General features: G+C 50.9%; 1 long non-coding RNA gene across 2 annotated transcripts; it reads right to left on the bottom strand.

Annotated features, from left to right (window-relative positions):
- Nucleotides 1-3,874: 3,874 nt before the first annotated feature.
- Nucleotides 3,875-7,825, bottom strand: LOC118239157. Of its 2 annotated transcripts, none has more exons than XR_004770781.1 (3): nt 7,382-7,825; nt 4,754-5,075; nt 3,875-4,160 (listed from the first exon to the last, which is right to left on the bottom strand). It is a non-coding gene; the product is annotated as an uncharacterized LOC118239157 (long non-coding RNA). The 2 variants fall into 2 exon arrangements; XR_004770782.1 differs by having other exon boundaries at nt 7,635-7,825.
- Nucleotides 7,826-17,326: the final 9,501 nt, after the last annotated feature.

Genomic DNA, 17,326 nt, shown 5'->3' with positions numbered 1-17,326 from the left:
GCCTAGAAAGCTGCCGGCAGCCGAAGATTCGGACCCACGATCCTCCCCAACTGGAGGAACCCAGCAGCGTGGACAGGGCCTGGGGGCTCTCATCGGGATTGGAGGGGCGAGCATGGGGGCGTGGTCCCGCCGCTCCCCACCCCCTCGGGCAAGCCTCGGGTGAGAGTGTGCGCTTCGGTGGAGATGAGCAGGACGCAGGGGTCGTGGTGTAAGTGATATATTTCACGGGAGACCACCTGAAGGTGTCCATAACTAACCCGAGTTCAATTCCTGGGAGATTATTGGCGGAGACCGGGAAAATGAAGCCGCCAAATCCGACTTGGTGACTTACCCAGGCAGGACCAAAACAGACACCAAAGCCCCAAGGAAGCGGCGGCGGGCCGGCCCCAGATGCCGAGGGCTCGCACGCCCACGCCGGCCCCCGCGCGACCCCACACACCTCTCTCTCCGCATCGCCTGCTTAAAGTCCGGAAGGGGCGAGTCCCGGAGGGGCGGGGGACCAGACGACAAGGAGTCGCCGCGAACTGGGTCACGCCTTGAAGGTGGCTTCTCTCTCCCCCAGAGGACTCCGAGTTCCCTACCGAGCTTCCCACTGTTTCAGGGGTTCCCGGGCCGGCCGTGGGGCGCGCCTGGACCTGCGGTTGCGCACGCGTCTCTGCAGTGTGCACCTCGCCTCTGCACCGCCCCGGGACAGCCTGACCCGAGCCTTCCGAGAAGGTGACTCAGCGACACGCTCCCGGGTGGAGAAACTCCCGGAAACAAGAAAGCCAGGGGAGTTGGAAGCAAGGGCGTCATCACGCGCCTCCAGCGCCGACGCGCGTGGCCACCGAGCTCTGGTCCTTCACCCACCCCGGTCTCTGGTTTCCCACCCCCCGCCCCGGGGATCCAGCACGGACACAGACCGAGGATGGCGGCTCCGCAGCCGCAGTGCCGCGGTCACGGTCACGCGCTGCGAGCGAGCCGCGCTGGGAGGAGGAGGGGGCTCTGCGGGCAAGCTGGGGCTCTGCGGGCGAGCCGCTCCTCTTTCTGGCCTGTCCCTCCCCTTCCCAGAGATCTGGGGGTCCCCCTTGGCTTTGGCGTCTAGCAAACTCAGTTAGGAAGCTCTTCTCCCCCGGGAGCTCCAGCTTGGAGGGGGCTGCCTGCCCAGACTCCTGCTCTCCCTCCCACATTTGGGAGGGGGTGTCTACCAAGCCTGAAAAGCCAGCCGTTAGCAACTGAAGAGGGGAAACTGAGGCACGGGAAAGGGAAGACCAGGCTGTGTGTAAGTTCATGCTCAAAATGCCGACCTGGAGCAGGGTGGCGCTTTTCTTGAAGGCAGGGGGGGCTGTATCCTCTCAGACTGCAGGCCCGCTGGGGCGCGGATGACTGGAAACTGAGTTGGTGACAGAAGCAGAAGGCGCCTGCAGGGCTCTTTATCCCTGGGCCTCAGGGCCCAGTTCCTTTCCTGACCGCGAAAGACCCAGTGGGAGGGGGGTTTCCAGTCTGGCCCTAGTTCTAGTCTGCACAATGGCTCCTCTGTGCTCCCTGCCACCTCATCCCCTGGCCTCCTCACCTCTTTGGCCTTTGCCTCTCTTGTTCTCGGTCCCCTCCCCCTTCCTGGGTAGCCCTTCTGGACCCGTTCCCCTTCTAAAAAACTATATTCTAACCCCAGAAACCGTGGGATCGCACCCCTGGCCCCGGAGCCCAGACTAGACATCAACAAGATGCTGCCTTGCGTTTGTGAAGCTTGAAGGCACTGAGAGGTGAAGGGTCTTCTTGGAGCTGTCAAACCAATTTCCATCACAGCTGAGAACAAACCTAAGCCCTTCCCCCAGTCTGGAAGGCCATGTCCCACCAGAGCTTATCCGGGTATCTGTTAGCCTGGTGGACGGCTCACCTCAACAGCCACTCCAGGAGAAGGAAACAGCAGCTAGCCCCAAGCAGTAGCCGTCCTGTGTCCAGCAGGGCCCACCTGGCCTTGACCTCAGGCCAGTCAGGAGTTCTGACGTGATCATCAACCCAACCTCTGTTTCCGGCCATACCTGCCTCACATGTGACAGGAATTGTTTTTCTACCTAGTCTCCAAGCACAGCTTTCCCAGAGAAGAACACCTGAGAAGCTCCCACCTCCATCGCCTCCCCCACCTCATGCCAGAGGGGAGACAAGCAGGCATTAGACCTGACCTCTGCACCCCAGAAACTCAAGGCCACCAGGTGGCCAAACGTTTACCTTTTTTGTTGTTTACATGTTTCTGTGTGTGAGTGTGTGTGTGTGTGCATGTGTGAGTGAATGTGTGTGTGAGTGTGTGTGAGTGTGCATATGAATTGCGTGTGTGTGTCTGTGAGTGTAGAGGTTAAAGGACTGCTTTTTAAGCCCGGTGGTGGCGGCACATGCCTTTAATCCCAGCACTCTGTGAGTTCCTGGCCAGCCTGGTCTACAAAGATACACAGAGAAACCCTATCTTGGAAAAAAAATTAAAAAAATCTTAAAAAAGAAAAATAAAGACTACGTTTTAAAAGTCTGTTCTCGGCCGGGGCGTTGGTGGCACACGCCTTTAATCCCAGCACTCTGGAGGCAGACACAGGAGGATCTCTGAGTTTGAGGCCAGCCTGGTCTACAGAGCAAGTTCCAGAGCAAGACTCCAAAGCCACAGAGAAACCCTGTCTCGAAAAACCAAAAAATAAAAATAAGATAAAAGTCTGTTCTCTACTTTTGTCATGAGAATCCCAGGGCTTGAAGGTAGGGAGAATCCCAGGGCTTGGTGGGAGGAGGTGCCTTTACCTGCAGAGCCATTCCTGGCCCTGGTTGTTTTCAGTAGGCAAGGCCTGGCACCTCACCCACTATGCCTTCCCTGGGTGATTTTCATTTGATTGTATTTTTAAGGGATTTGGTCTTTTGAAACAGGGCTTTGTGTGTACTAGGCTGTCCTTGAACTTGCTACATAGTGAAGACGGCCTTGCTTCCATGACTTCCCGCCTTTACCTTCCTTGTATTAATTAGGATTGCAGGCTTACACTACCAACCAAGTTCATGTAATACTAGAGATCAAACCCAGGCTTTGTGCATACGAAGCCAGCATGATACCAACTGAGCCACTGTCCCTGTCCTTCACAGTTGTTTTGTTTTATATTTTAAAAAGACATTTTTGGATGCATTTAGTTTATTTTATGTGTATGGGTGTTTTGCCTGCGTGTAGTGTGCCTAGTTCCTGTGAAGGTCGGAAGCGGGCACTGGATCTCCTGGACCGGAAGTTATTTATGGTGGTTAGCATACACGTGGGGACTGAAAACTGAACCCAGGTCCAGCCTCAAACTCAAGGCTGTCCTCCTGACTCAGCCTCCTGAGTGCTGGGATCACAGGCGTATACCCTAATGCTCGGCTTCCCTGGTAAGTTCAACACCCCAAGTGCAGGCTCACTGCCTGGGAGGTTGCAAGAGAAAGGAACTGTTCGCCTCTGCAAAATGTTAAGACTGTGTTCCCAGACTGCCCAGTGTGTGGCTTTCCATTCTGAGAGTCCCCAGATGCTGCTCCATGATGGCCATGCTGGGCATTGCATGGCTTTGGCTTGGGGGTGCCACACTGGGAGATGCGGAGGCCCAGAGGCTGTACAGGACCCTGGGCTGCGTGTTGGGGTGCAGGCTTTGTCTGGGTTTCCTCTTCTGTGCGATGTTTTCACTACTATAGCCCTGTGGGGGCAACCCTGGCTCTATTCTGTGGTGGTTTGAATAAGAATGGCCCCATACTGGGGGCTGGAGACGTGGCTCAGCAGTTAAGAGCACTGACTGTTCTTCCAAAGGTCTCTTGGAAGAACAGCACCCACATGGCAGCTCAACAACTGTCTAGAACTCCAAGATCTGACACCCTCACACAGACATACATACAGACAAAATACCAATGCAAATAAAATAAAAATAAATATTAAAAGAATGGCCCCATAGGCTCATACATTTGAGTGCTTATGGAGTGGCATTAGGAGGTGGGGCCTTAATGGAGAAAGTGTGTCAATGCAGGTGGGTGGGCTTTGGGGTTTCAAAAGCTTGAGTCCAGTCCCAGCGCCCTCGCTCTCTCTTCCTGCTGCCTGAGAATCCAGATAGAGAACGGTCAGCTCTTTCTCCAGCACCGTGTCTGCCTGTGTGCCACCATGCTTCCTGCCATGACGATAATGGACCAAACCTCTGAAACTGTAAGCAAACCCCAGTTAAACGCTTTCCTTTATAAGAGTTGCCATGGGCCAGGTGATGGTGGCGCACGCCTTTAATCAGGAGGCAGAGGCAGGCGGATCTCTGTGAGTTCGAGGCCAGCCTGTTCTGCAGAGCAAGTTCCAGGACAGCCAAAGCTACACAGAGAAACCATGTCTTGAAAAACACGGTAATGATGTCTCTTCACAGCAATAGAACCCTGACTAAGGGGCTGGAGAGATGGCTTAGTAGTTAAGAGCAGTGGCTGCTCTTCCATAGGTTCTGAGTTCAATTCCCAGCAACATGGTGGCTCACGGTCATCTAGAGTGGGATGTGATGCCCTCTTCTGGCATAATGGTGTACATGCAGACAGAACGCTCATATATTAAAACAAAACACTGACTCTCCTTGTCCTCCTAGGCCACATTGCTGCAGCTGGGGCCCAGGACCCACTGGGCCTTTGGACTCTGTCTCCCACATACCCTAACCTCTATGCTCTGTTGACCCTGGCTACAACTCAGGGTCATTAGGATTCCAGAACACTCTTGAATCGGAACACCCACAGGCATGCCACTTTGCTGATTCCAGCCACCCACCTGACATCCTGGTGGCTCAGACAATCATCCAGCCTGGTGTCTTCTGATGCTTGGGGGAGGGTAGGTCAGAGGGTGCTCCTGGTTTCTTTCTCTGCTGCTGTTTGTGTCTCCCTGATCTCTTCCTTTTTACCAAGCGTTATCTCTGTTGTCTGAGATTTGTTCCTATGTTTACACAGACAGACTGTGTTTTCCAGGTAGGAGTGCTCACCTGTGCATGCATATGTGAAGGGCAAAGGTCAGGTCCAGTCAGTCTCTGTATGTTTTACTTTTGTGATACCGTCTCTCTGTGAGTTCCAGGCCAGTGTACACAGAGAAACCCTGTCTTGAAAAAACAAAACAAAAACAAAGATTTGGGTATGAGGGTACAGGCCTGAATCCCAGCACTAGAGTTGGGGTGGGCGCTGAAAGGCAGGTGGCAGAGGCACGCTGAACGACCAGTTTAGTTGAAACTAGCTCTAGTATCAGACAGATATGTTGTCTCAAAAATAAGTAGAGCAGTGTATGCCTTTAGCTCCAGTACTGGTAGTAGGTAGAATCTCCGAGTTCAAGGCCAGCCTGGTCTACACAGCCTACCTCTGCCTCTTAAGTGCTGGGACTAAAGGTATGTGCCACCACTGTCCAGATTCTACATGGATGCTGGAAATCTGAGCCCAGAACCTCATGTTTGCACAGCAATGACTCAACCCACTGAGCTGCAACCTCTGAAATATATAAATATTGTGTTTTCAGACAAGGTTTCTCTGTGTAGCTTTGGAGCCTATCCTGGAACTCACTCTGTAGGCTAGGCTGGCCTGGAACTGTCTCTATGTGGTACCAGAGATTAAATCCCAGACCTTGTGAATATTCTATCTCTGAGCTACACTCCCAGCCCAAGATGTATTTATTGGACACGCATGCATCCTTCATTGCCTTGCACAGAAATGCTCCTCCTCAAGCTTGAAGGGTTGGGAGGGGAAACAAATGAGCTCTTAGGGCCATTATGAATCAATGTTTTACGCCCTCCGTGGAAAGATGTAACAATACTGGGCACCCTGAAAGAGAGAACTACTGTGAATAGTGCCTGTAGGTTCAGGAGAAAGGGGGTATCTGGAGGGTGAGTCACCCTCCTCACAAGCATTGCCCGGTGCGATTATTGCTTATATCTGCAGGCAGCTCGGCTCCTGCACTGTTTTGGCTACCTTGACCTTCAGATCCTGACTTCTACCTTGGCTTATGGCATCTCCAGTTTCCTGAGCAGATGGGTTTGTTGCCCTGTCCCTGGAGGAGCAAAGCTTGAGGGTTTTTTTTTTTTTTTTTTGGTTTTTTGTTTTGTTTTTCGAGACAGGGTTTCTCTGTGGCTTTGGAGGCTATCCTGGAACTAGCTCTTGTAGACCAGGCTGGTCTCGAACTCACAGAGATCTGTCTGCTTCTGCCTCCCGAGTGCTGGGATTAAAGGCGTGCGCCACCAACACCCGGCAAAGCTTGAGTTTTGTGTTGGATGCTACATGATGTATCTTTACTGCAACTCAGGCTTAACACAGATATAATTTTCAGTTCTGAAAGTCATAGTGGACCAGTGGTCTCTGAAACCTAGCCTTTCCTTAAGCTTCTAAAAGCCACCTGCATTCCTTGGTACGAGGGTCCTTTCTGACCAAAGCCAGCAACTGATGCATCTTTGGATTTTATTCCAATAGGAATGTCTCTCCTTTCCTTCTCCCTGTCGCTCACAAGGCCCCTGGGATCATTGGCCCCAGCCAGGTGCCCGTAGATAATTCCCATCTCCAGACACCTCCTCCTCATGTACCCCAAACTAGTCTCAAGGATAGCCATGAATTCTTGACCCTCAACTATTCACACACTGGAATGCAGGCATGTGACATCACACCCAGTTTATACAATGCTGGCACTAGAACCCAGGGCTTTCTTCTCCCAAGTGAAGTACATCCCAGCCTCCCTGCCATGTCCAGATTCTTTTTATTGGTTTTGTTTTTTGAGACAGGGTCTCACTGATATATCTCTGGCTGTCCTGAAACTTGCTATATAGACCAGGCTGGCCTTGAACTCACAGAGATGCTCTTGCTTCTGCCTCCCAAGCGCTGGGAATAAAGGTGTGGCCACCAGTCCCAGGCCACCTCTGGATTCCTATTCACATCTGCAAAGTCCCCTCTGGACACAGCCCATCATGTCCACTCACAGGCTCCTGAGATGGTGGTGAGGACATTTTTGGGGTCAGTGTTTCACTAACCACAGATGGAAGTAATGCTGTCCTCCCTTGGTTCCAGAACCTTCTTTCCTAACTCCTCCCTCCTCTGTTTTACCCAAACACAAACCAAGGCCTTGCTTTTCCCCAAAACAAGCATTTATGTTGAGTGGAGATGGAACCAGACTTGCTAGGGCTGAGATCCAGTCCAGAAAAAAAATTGGTTTCCATTTCTGAAAATTACCCAGGAGAGAGAAACTGGCATCTTTGCTAAACAAAGTGCTGACAGGCTTGCAAAACCCCTAACTTTTCACCTGAGGAAGGGGCTGGAAACAGCTCAGCCAACCCATTCTCAGCCTGGCACTGCCTTGCAGACAGGGCTCGCCCTTGGCACTGCCCACCCCCCCTCCCTCCCCCCAGGCACCAACGGAACTCCGTGGCTTTGCTACCTCCTCTCTCGTGACCTGGAAACCCAGCTGCTTCTATTCCTCTGTGACGATACTGGGCCAGGCTAACCATTTTGCCAGCCACAGACATTGGGAAGAGTCACTCGGTGGAAACACTCCCTGGCTCCCTCTGACATCATCTTCCATTTGGGCCCGAAGTGGGCTGCGGCCTGGCCTTTGCCCAGCCCCACATCCTGGATACTAGCAGGATGGAACTTTCCTGGTTTGCTCAGGAATCCTAGTCTGCCGACCTCACCTCCTGAAGAAAGAGAAGCCGCTTGTCAGATCACCTGACTCAGGCAGGTCCTAGAGAAAGTGGGACTGCAACGGTGGCCAGGGTGGCAGAAGCAGGACCCAGCACCCCTGCAGTCAGGGAAGAAAAGCAGGGCTGCAGCCACAGCATAGCAACCCAGTACAGAGCTTGGAGGCTGAGGGGATGGGTGTGGGCACGGGTTTCCCCGTGCTTTTTGTTTTGAAATATTTTCTACTTTCACGTTTCTCAAAATGTGTTCTTGGGTGTTTCCCAAAACAACAGACAGTCAGTGAGTTGGCCCTGGTCCCCGGCCAGACAGTGCCTGAGGGTGGACAGACACACACAGGGGACTTTGGAGATGCTGTCCTAGGTGCGTACCCCTCTTTCATCCAAACTTGCACCTGCTCAGGCTTCCTCTATGGAAGTCCAATTATTGAGGACCAGGGGCAAAAGAGGAGGAGGGAGGCAGATACCCTGACTCGCCAAGTTGGAGAAGACACGAAGCCAGGAGCGGAGCAAGGCTTGCCTGCTCCTCATGCTCATTATCCACGTCCAAAAATAGAACATCCCCTCCCCTGGAGGCTTGGTTCCTGAAGGTCACAGACTCAGAGCCTTTGCAGACAAGCCTAGTAATTTAAGTAATGATTGTGCTGGGTGAGCTGGACTGCTGGGGCTCTGGACAAGGCAAGCCTTCACCTCATCCCACAGAGACTGGCTGAGGAGGCTTCATGTACCAGAGCCTGCACAGATGCGACAAGGGAGCCAGCTTCCAACAGCAGAGTTCCTTGTTCCCTTTGCGCATTGCCCTGAAGTCCTGGTCACAGTGACGGAGCTGGCATCTGAGCATGAGCATCAAGGCACTCTCAGATGATCCCAGCAGCCTCCTCTGGCCCTGTTTCAGAACTGTGGTCACCAAGGGATCACCTACCTGGGTGCCAAGGAGCTCACCTTGCTTATTCCTGCTTTTTCCTTCCTTCCTTCCTTCCTTCCTTCCTTCCTTCCTTCCTTCCTTCCTTCCTTCCTTCCTCCCTTCCTTCCTTGCTTTTTCTCTCCCCTTCTTTTGTTTCTTCCCCTTTAAAAACTTTATTAGTTTTTACATTGATTTTTTTTGGGGGGAGGGTTCGAGACAGGGTTTCTCTGTGTAGCTTTGGAGCCTTTCCTGGCACTCGCTCTGGAGACCAGGCTGGCCTCGAACTCACAGAGATCCACCTGCCTCTGCCTCTGTTGGGATTAAAGGCATGCGCCACCAACGCCCGGCTTTTTTTTTTTTTTTTTTTTTGAGACAAGGTCCCTGATGACTCAGGATAACCTTCTGCCTTTACATCCTTCTGCTAGGACCACACGCACACCTTGACCCCAAAACCCATGGCTGACCCTTGTTTTAGTGCATGTGTGGTCTATGTGATATGTTTATGAACAGATATGCCCAGAGAGGCAGTGTGTGTGAAGGCCAGTGGTTGGCACCTTATTTTGTGAGACAGGGTCCCCTCTGAACCTACAGTTCGCTATTTTAGCTAAACTGCCTGGCCAGTGGGTCCTCAGAAGTGGCTGCCTTCATTCTCAGCACTGGGGTCACAGGCATGGGCCACCACATCAGCTTTTTGGTGGGCTCTAAACTTGGGTCCTTGTGTTTGCAAAGCAAGTACTTTACCCGTTGAGCCACCTCTCCAGCCCCTTTGTTTTGAGGCAAGGTATAATGTGGCCCAGGCTGGCCTCAAACTCACTGTGTAGCCAAGGATAACTTAGAATTTCTTACCTTCCTGTTTCCACCTCCCAAATCCTGGGGTCAGATGTGCACCACCATAACTAACTGGAATTTTTTTGAACTTGCTCTGTAGACCAGGCTGGCCTCAAACTCACAGAGATCCACCTGCCTCTGCTTCCTGAGTGGTGGGGTTAAAAGCGTGTGCCACCACTGCCCAGCTCTGGAATTTTTTTAAAAGATTTATTGCGTACAGTGTTTTACCTGCATGTATGCCTACACACCAGAAGAGGACACCAGGTCTCATTACAGATGGCTGTGTGGTTGCTGGGAATTGAACTCAGGACCTCTGGAAGAGCAGCCAGTGCTCTTAACCTCTGAGCCATCTCTCCAGCCCCCCAACTGGAATTTTTATTTTTTATTTTATTTATTGGTTGAGAAAGGGTCCCATTAAGTAGCCTTGGCTTGCCTGTAACTCAACTATGTAGACCACACTAGCTTCAAACTCTTAGATATCTGCTTGCCTCTGTCCCCAGGGTGTTGAAATTAAAGACATGTGACACCACACCTGGCTGGGATTTTGATCTTTACTGTCTCTTATTTCAAGACTTGTGACTGATTGGTTAGTAATATATCTCTAAAATTAAAAAAAAATACGATTTTAGAGCTTAGTGGATGCTAGGCAAGCACTCAACCACTGAGTTAAAAATATGTATATTTTAAAAATGTAGAGAATGCTCTAAAAAGCCGAGGAGCTAGCCGGGCAGTGGTGGCACACACCTTTAGTCCCAGGCAAAGGCAGGCGGATCTCTGTGAGTTTGAGACCAGCCTGGTCTACAAGAGCTAGTTCCAGGACAGCCTCCAAAGCCACAGAGAAACCCTGTCTCGAAAAACAAAACAAAACAAAAATAACAAAACAAAAAAGCCAGCCGAGGAGCTGTTGTCAACTTGACAAAAGCTAGTATTACCGGAGAGATGGACCTCTGAGCATGCCTGGGTGGGTTATTGTGATAACCTTGAGGTGGGAAGACCTGCCCACTGTGGGTGGCACCATTCCCTAGCTGAGTCCTGGACAGCATAAGCAGACGGTGTATGTGGGGAGGGAAAGCATACATTCACCCGTTGTTCTCTGCTCCTCCCCCGTCTCAAGCTCCTGCTACCGGCGGCTTCTCCTGAATGGTGGACTGTAACCTTGAACTGTGAGCTGTAAACCTTTCCTCCTTTGGTTGCTTTTGGCAGAGGATTTTATCACAGCACCAGGAATGGAGATGGAGATGAGAAGTGTATACTTTTCATTTGTCTCTTGTTGTCGTCTACTTAAAACTCATCAGCAAGGTTCATGGCCCTGTTCAGACGCAGCAGAGCTCCAGGGGAAAATGTGCATCTGGATACAGAGTCCTCTGCAGAGATGTGGGCACTCCAGAGGACACCTCCCCACTGATGACTCCCCTGGCCTCACAGGCTGAGAGTCCCGGGGGGGGGGGGCAGATAATCCTGACACTCAGTTACAAAGACAAATCAGTCTTCCTGACGTAGCATGGCTAGAAAAATCCCCACATCAGAGCTTGGCATTTGCAAACAAGCACAAAAGCATTTTGGGTTGAGTTCCTATTGTACTGGGATCCCAGATAGAGAACTTGGTTCTAAATCAGGCGTGGTGCTACATCCTTTAATCCCAGCACTAGGGAGGCAGAGGCAGGCGTATCCAGGGCTGCACAGGGAAACGCTGTCTTGAAACACACACACACACACAGAGAGAGAGAGAGAGAGAGAGAGAGAGAGAGAGAGAGAGAGAGAGAACAGAGAGAGAGAGAGAGGAGGGAGGGAGGGAGAGAAAGAGAGAGAGAGAGAGAAGGAGGGAGGGAGAGAGCGAGAGAGAGTTAGGCTCTAGAACAAGAGGACACTTCATAACTGCCAAGGAGGATGAGCACGAGGTCAGCTCTGCCTCCTTTGGGCGCTTGGCAGGCATGAGTGTTATTCTTACAGAAGGACATGCTGAGCCCTCACAAGTAAATCTGCCATCTGTCCCTTTCGAAGCTTGCAGAGAGAGGCACGGGACTTGGGAAAAATGGAGCAGAAGCCAGGAGCCACGGAGAAGCTAGGGATGGTCTCACTTTTAGGACCCTCTCAAGAGTGCCCCTGAGCATGTGAAGAGCAGGAGTCAAAGCTCCAGTCTAGACTGGGACTGAGGAAACAGCTCCGGATGACAGCTGCAGTGACAGCACGTGTTATGCAAGCATGAGGTCCTGAGTTTGAACCCCCTCCCTGGTCCACACAGAAAAAAGCCTACATAGCTCTGTGTGCCTATAACCCCTTGCAGACAAGGGTGGCTCAGGGAGCTGCCAGCCCAGCCCAGCAAGACTGAGAGTTCCAGGTTCAGTTAGAGACCCTGTTCCAAGGGAATGAGGTGGAGAACGATAGAGCAGGAGCCTGATGTCCTCCCCTGGCCTCTGTGGGTCCATCCATTTGTGCACACACATGCCAATAATAAAAGAAGAGAGTGTGTGTAGGGCTACCAACAACTTGAGGAAAATCTTTTTTCTGTTTCATTTTGCTTTTCTCTACCTCCTACCACAACCCCAGCAGCCATCATCATGCTAAGTCTCCAGCCCCTCTACCTTGTTTTTAAGACAGAATCTTTCCCAGGCTGGTCAAGAACTCTTCCCTGGGCCCCTTGAGAGCCAGGACTACAAACACTCATCATCATGGTTTGTTTGTTTGTTTTTAAGATTTATTTATTTATTTATTTATTATGTATACAACGTTCTGCCTCCATGTATGCCTGTACCCCAGAAGAGGGCACCAGGTCTCATAACAGATGGTTGTGAGCCACCATGTGGTTGCTGGGAATTGAACTCAGGACCTCTGGAAGAGCAGCCAGTGCTCTTAACCTCTGAGCCATCTCTCCAGCCCATCATCATCATCATCATCATTATCATCATGTTTTAAAGTGAGGGATCTGTGAGTTGAAGGTTACCCTGGGCTATATAACAAATTCCAACGCCAGCCACTGCTCCACAGCGAGACCCTGCCACCCAAAATAAATAAGTGACCAGAGGTCTGGGTGCCTTCAGAGTTAGACACAGAGGCTGGAGTGGCTGAGTGGTCACAGCTACCTAGCTTGCCAGGTTGATGGTAAACCTTAAAGCCATGCTCAGGTGCCAGCTCCAGGGAATTAACCTGACTGGGGCAGTGGGGTCCGGGGAGAGAATGGAGAACTGGCGCAGTGGAACAGGAAAGCTGTGGAGAGGGCGGGGTGGCTGGGAACAGGTGCTGCAGCCCTGATTGGAGTGGGAACTCGCAGTCCTGTTTTCTCCAGCGGCTCTCTCTCTTTCTAGCGCAACATAGAGGCCAGTGGCTCTGCTGCTTCCTGCAGCTCTCAGGAAAGCCTTATCCTCACCACCCCCGCCCCTACACACACACACACACACACACACACACATACACACACAGTGGAGGGAGGTGGCAGACGGCCCTGTAGCAAGCATTGTTTGGAGGGACTTTGCTTGGTCTAAAACGTGGTGTCATGTAGCTCAGACTGGCCTCAAACTTGCTATGAAACGGAAGATGACCTTGAACTTATGGTTCTGCTGCGTCGAGCTCCAGGTGCTGGGCTTACAGGGGTGTGCCAGAACGCTTGGTTTATGCACTATTGGAGATGAAGCACAGGGGTCCCTGTGTGCTGGGTAAGCATGCTGTCAATCATAACCTTGATGAATGTATTTACTCATTTATGTTTGGCTTTATGAGACGAAATTTCACACTACAGCCCAGGCTGGCCTCATACTGATCCTCCTGAATCAGTCTCTCAAGCACTGCCACAAGATACCACACTTGGCTTTTAGTTGTTGTTTTGTTTTGTTTTGTTTTGTTTTGTTGTTTTTGGTTATTTGGTGGTTTTGTTTTGTTTTTGTATTAACAGAGCTGGAGAGGAGCTGGAGAGATGGCTCAGAGGTTAAGAGCACTGGCTGCTCTTCCAGAGGTCCTGAGTTCAATTCCCAGCAACCACATGGTGGCTCACAACCATCCGTAATGAGATCTGGTGCCCTCTTCTGGGGTACAGGCATACATGGAGGCAGAATGTTGTAGTATACATAATAAATAAATAAGATCTTTAAAAAAAAAAAAAAACAGGGCTGGAGAAATGGTTCAGCAGTCATGAGCACTGGCTGCTCTTCCAGAGGTCCTGAGTTCAATTCCCAGCAACCACATGGCGGCTCACAACCATCCGTAATGCCATTTCTAGGTAATCCAGCTCTGAAGTAATCTGACAGCCTCTTCTGGCCTCTGTAGGCCACGAGCGCGTGCATACACACATACACACACACACACACACACACACACACACACACACACACACACACGCTCTCTCTCACACACACACACACTTTAAAAAAATAAATAAAGCCGGGTGGTGGTGGCTCACACCTTTAGTCCCAGCACTTAGGAGGCAGAGGCAGGCTATGAGTCTGAGGCCAGCCTGGTCCACAGAGCGAGTTCCAGGACAGCCAAGACTACACCGAGAAATCCTGTCTCGGAGGAGGAGGAAGAAGAAAGAAGGAAGAAGAAGAAGAAGAAATCTTTTTAAAAAATAAGAAAATAAGGGAACGTTAGGATCGCAGCCTTGGGTTGGGTTGTAGCTCGATGGGATGGCAGAGCTGGCACCTAGAATTCCTCTCACTGGCTTCTGTGTCCACTACCCCGCCCTTTATTCCTACTAATACTATTGGCAGGAGGGGAAGGGAACGTGGGCTGCTCCTTCATCTGAGGACCCTAACCCCAAAGCTCAGTCATCCAAGTGCTAAGAAGACCACAGGAGTGTTGGGCCTATGCCATCGCTTCAGGGAAGCTGCTCCCTGCAGAGGAGGTGGCAGGCTGTGTCCACCCAGATGGCAGCTGAGGTCGCTGCACCTGGCTTCTGAGGTAGGCAGCACATTGAAACACCTGAGCTAGGTTCTGCCTTCTGAAATTGTGAACTGTCTGGTCCAAATTGTTTCCAAGGTCACCAGTGACAAGAGAAAAACAAACAGCAAAACCAGAGATGCCCTGAAGTTAATGACGGAGCGTGGAAGGATGCCTGAGAAGACATATCAGGCAGGCGGAACACCCCTGTGCCGTCCCCTGGCGTGTGCTGTGGTCCCAACCAACTGCCAGCCTCTGCCGTCACTGCTTCTAGCACAGGTCAACAGCTCCATCATCCCCTCAGGGTCTCTCCAGCCCCAAAGCACTCTTCACCTGTAGAGCCTAAGCTCCTCTACAGGCCAGTGCAGATGCATGGAGACAATGTAGGCTTCCTTCCTTCCTTCTCCCAGTTCTCACAGAAGCGTCCTCAGCTCTCAGTCCAGCAGCCAGCGTCCTGACTTCTAGCAAGACCAAATGTCAGGAGTTGAAGGGACTTCAACCTAATTGCCTCATTAATGAGCTTATATTAATTATACACAATAATGGATTTTATTTTAATACTTTCATGCAGGTATATTATATATTTGGGACAAATTTACCCCGGTTACCTCCCCCCCCCTTTTTTTTTCAGACAGGCTTTCTCTGTTAAATAGTCCTAGTTGTTCTGGAACTCACTCTGTAGACCAGTCTGGCCTCGAACTCACAGAGATCCACCTGCCTCTGCCTGCCGTGTGCTGGGATCACAGGTGTGCGCCTCCACCGATTTCCCCATCACCCTTTCTTGTCCCCTATTTTCTATGGCCCCTTCCTCTTCTCAGCTGGTTCCCTCAGTTCCCTTTCTTTTCAACCTCCACCCTGTGTGTGTGTCATACATGTGTGTCATGTGTTGCGTGTGTCGGGTATGTGGGAGTATGTGTGTTTGGCTACAACCCATTGAGAGATTCTTGCAAAGGTCAGAGGGCAATTTTCAGGGAGTCAGTTCTCTCCTCCAGCCATGTGAGTCCTGTGGACTGAACTTGGGTCGCCACGCTTGGCAGCAAGCACCTTCACCCACTAAGCCATCATGCTGGAACCTCTCTAAATTAAAAACAAAAACAAAAACAAAAACATATGTCCATTTTTTCTTTTTGATTTACTTTTTATTTTATTTCATGTATATGGGTGTTTTGCCTGCATGTCTACTTTTACAGCACATTAATGCCTAGTGCTCTTGGCGGCCAGAGAGGGAGTCGAATCCCCTGGGACTGGACTTACAGATGGCGTGGGCATTTTGTTTTGTTTTGTTTTCTAGAGAGAGGGTTTCTCTGTGTAGGCCTGGCTGTCTGAGAACTCACTCTTTAGTCCAGGCTGCCCTTGAACCCAGAGATTCCCCTGTCTCTGGGGGTGCTGGGATTAAAGGCACAAGACAACTCCACTGGGCTCTGGCTAGTATTTTTAACAGCCCAATAAGGCATTTGTATTTCAGTGGTCCACGGGTCTCAGGAGGATTGCTTTAACGTTAGATTCTATCATGAAGACAGAGCCGCCAGGTGTGGCGCCAGGGAAGCCGACGCCTGTTTGCGGGAAAGCAGGGAAACCAAACAGGAACGCAGCCTCTTCTCCAACTGGCACTCGGGAACCCTCCAAAGTGCACTGTGAACTGTAACCAGCCCTGGAAAGGAACCAGGCACAGTCCAGAAATGACACATGCTTTTGCAATCTCTCCTACTTCCTCCCAGACACCAGCACGGGAACACAGGCATGATGACAAAGCTGGCTGCCACCCACACAACAAGAAAAGGAGGGTGGTGCCCCTGTCGTACTCTAAGAAAACAGTGGGGGGCTGCCACCCAGCGCCAAGAAAAGGGGCAGAGACTCCTGGCTCTGTCCTCTGTTTGTTTGTTTGTTTGTTTGTTTTGGGGTTTTTTGTTTGTTAGTTTTTTGGTTTGTCAAACAGGGTTTCTCTGTGTAACAGCTGTGGCTGTCCTGGAACTTGCTTTGTAGACCAGGCTGGTCTCAGACTCACAGAGATCCATCCATCTACCTCTGCCTCCCGAGTTCTGGAATTAAGGCGTGTGCAACCACCGCCCGGCTTTGTACTTCTTAGCATTCTCTTGCTCCTCCTAGACCGAGGCAGCCCCAGAAGCTCTCATCAATTAACAAAGTAAATTACCCCCATTTCCCTGTTGAACAGTAATATGATTTGGAACAGGCTTTTTCTTAATGTCTAATTGGTATTTAATTACTAGGGGATCCTGCTTGCCCTTGTGTGTAAAATGAAACTTTACATTCCAACCATGAGGACCTTACTCTGCTGGCTGGCTAACGTGTCACCCTTGAATTGTCCTGTTTTTTTTTGTTTTGGTTTTGTTTTGGTTTGGTTTGGTTTTCCATGTCAGCACATTGTGTTTGTGACATGGTCAGATTTCACCGTGTGCCCATGTGTGGGTGCAGGGGTGTGGGTGTGTGGCAGGCATATACAGGCTCTCAGGGGCCTTGTAATTTTGGGGACCGCCTCATTAGCCTGGAATTTCAAGTATCCAAGAGAATAGCTTCAAGCTTCCCCACCTGCCATCTCCAGGATTGAAGGTGTGTGCCGCTGCCGCTGCACGTATTTTTTTTTTTTGTTTTGTTTTGTTTTGAGACAGGGTTTCTCTGTGTAGCTTTGGAGGATGTCCTGGAACTCACTTTGTAGACCAGACTGGCCTCAAACTCACAGGGATCCTCCTGCCTCTGTCTCCCGAGTGCTGGGATTAAAGGCGTGAGGCCGGCACATGTAGCTTTTTGCTTGAGTTCTGGGTCCTCAAAGTCTGGGCCTCACTCTTGTGAAGCACACATTTTACCAGAGTCTTATGTAGCCCAGGCTGCTCTTGAATTTACCGTGTAGCTCAGGATGACCTTGAATTTCTTGTTCTGATCCTCCTGCCTCTAGATCTTCCTCTGAGTTCCAGAGTCACTGCATGCTAGGCAAGCACCTAACCCCTGAGCTCTGTCACCTGTGTCAGATCAGTCACAGGAAGGGGAAGATGGGGAGGAGGCTCACAGAGTGCTCCTGCGTGAGCTGGGAGTCAGTGCTGTGCTCAAGTTTAGAACTTGAATCTAAACTGGGTGG

This window comes from Cricetulus griseus, chromosome 7 (assembly GCF_003668045.3).
Source record: "Cricetulus griseus strain 17A/GY chromosome 7, alternate assembly CriGri-PICRH-1.0, whole genome shotgun sequence".
Classification (NCBI taxonomy): Eukaryota; Metazoa; Chordata; class Mammalia; order Rodentia; family Cricetidae; genus Cricetulus; species Cricetulus griseus.
Note: the sequence above shows the minus strand (reverse complement) of the source record. Positions and strands in the feature narration are given on the sequence as shown.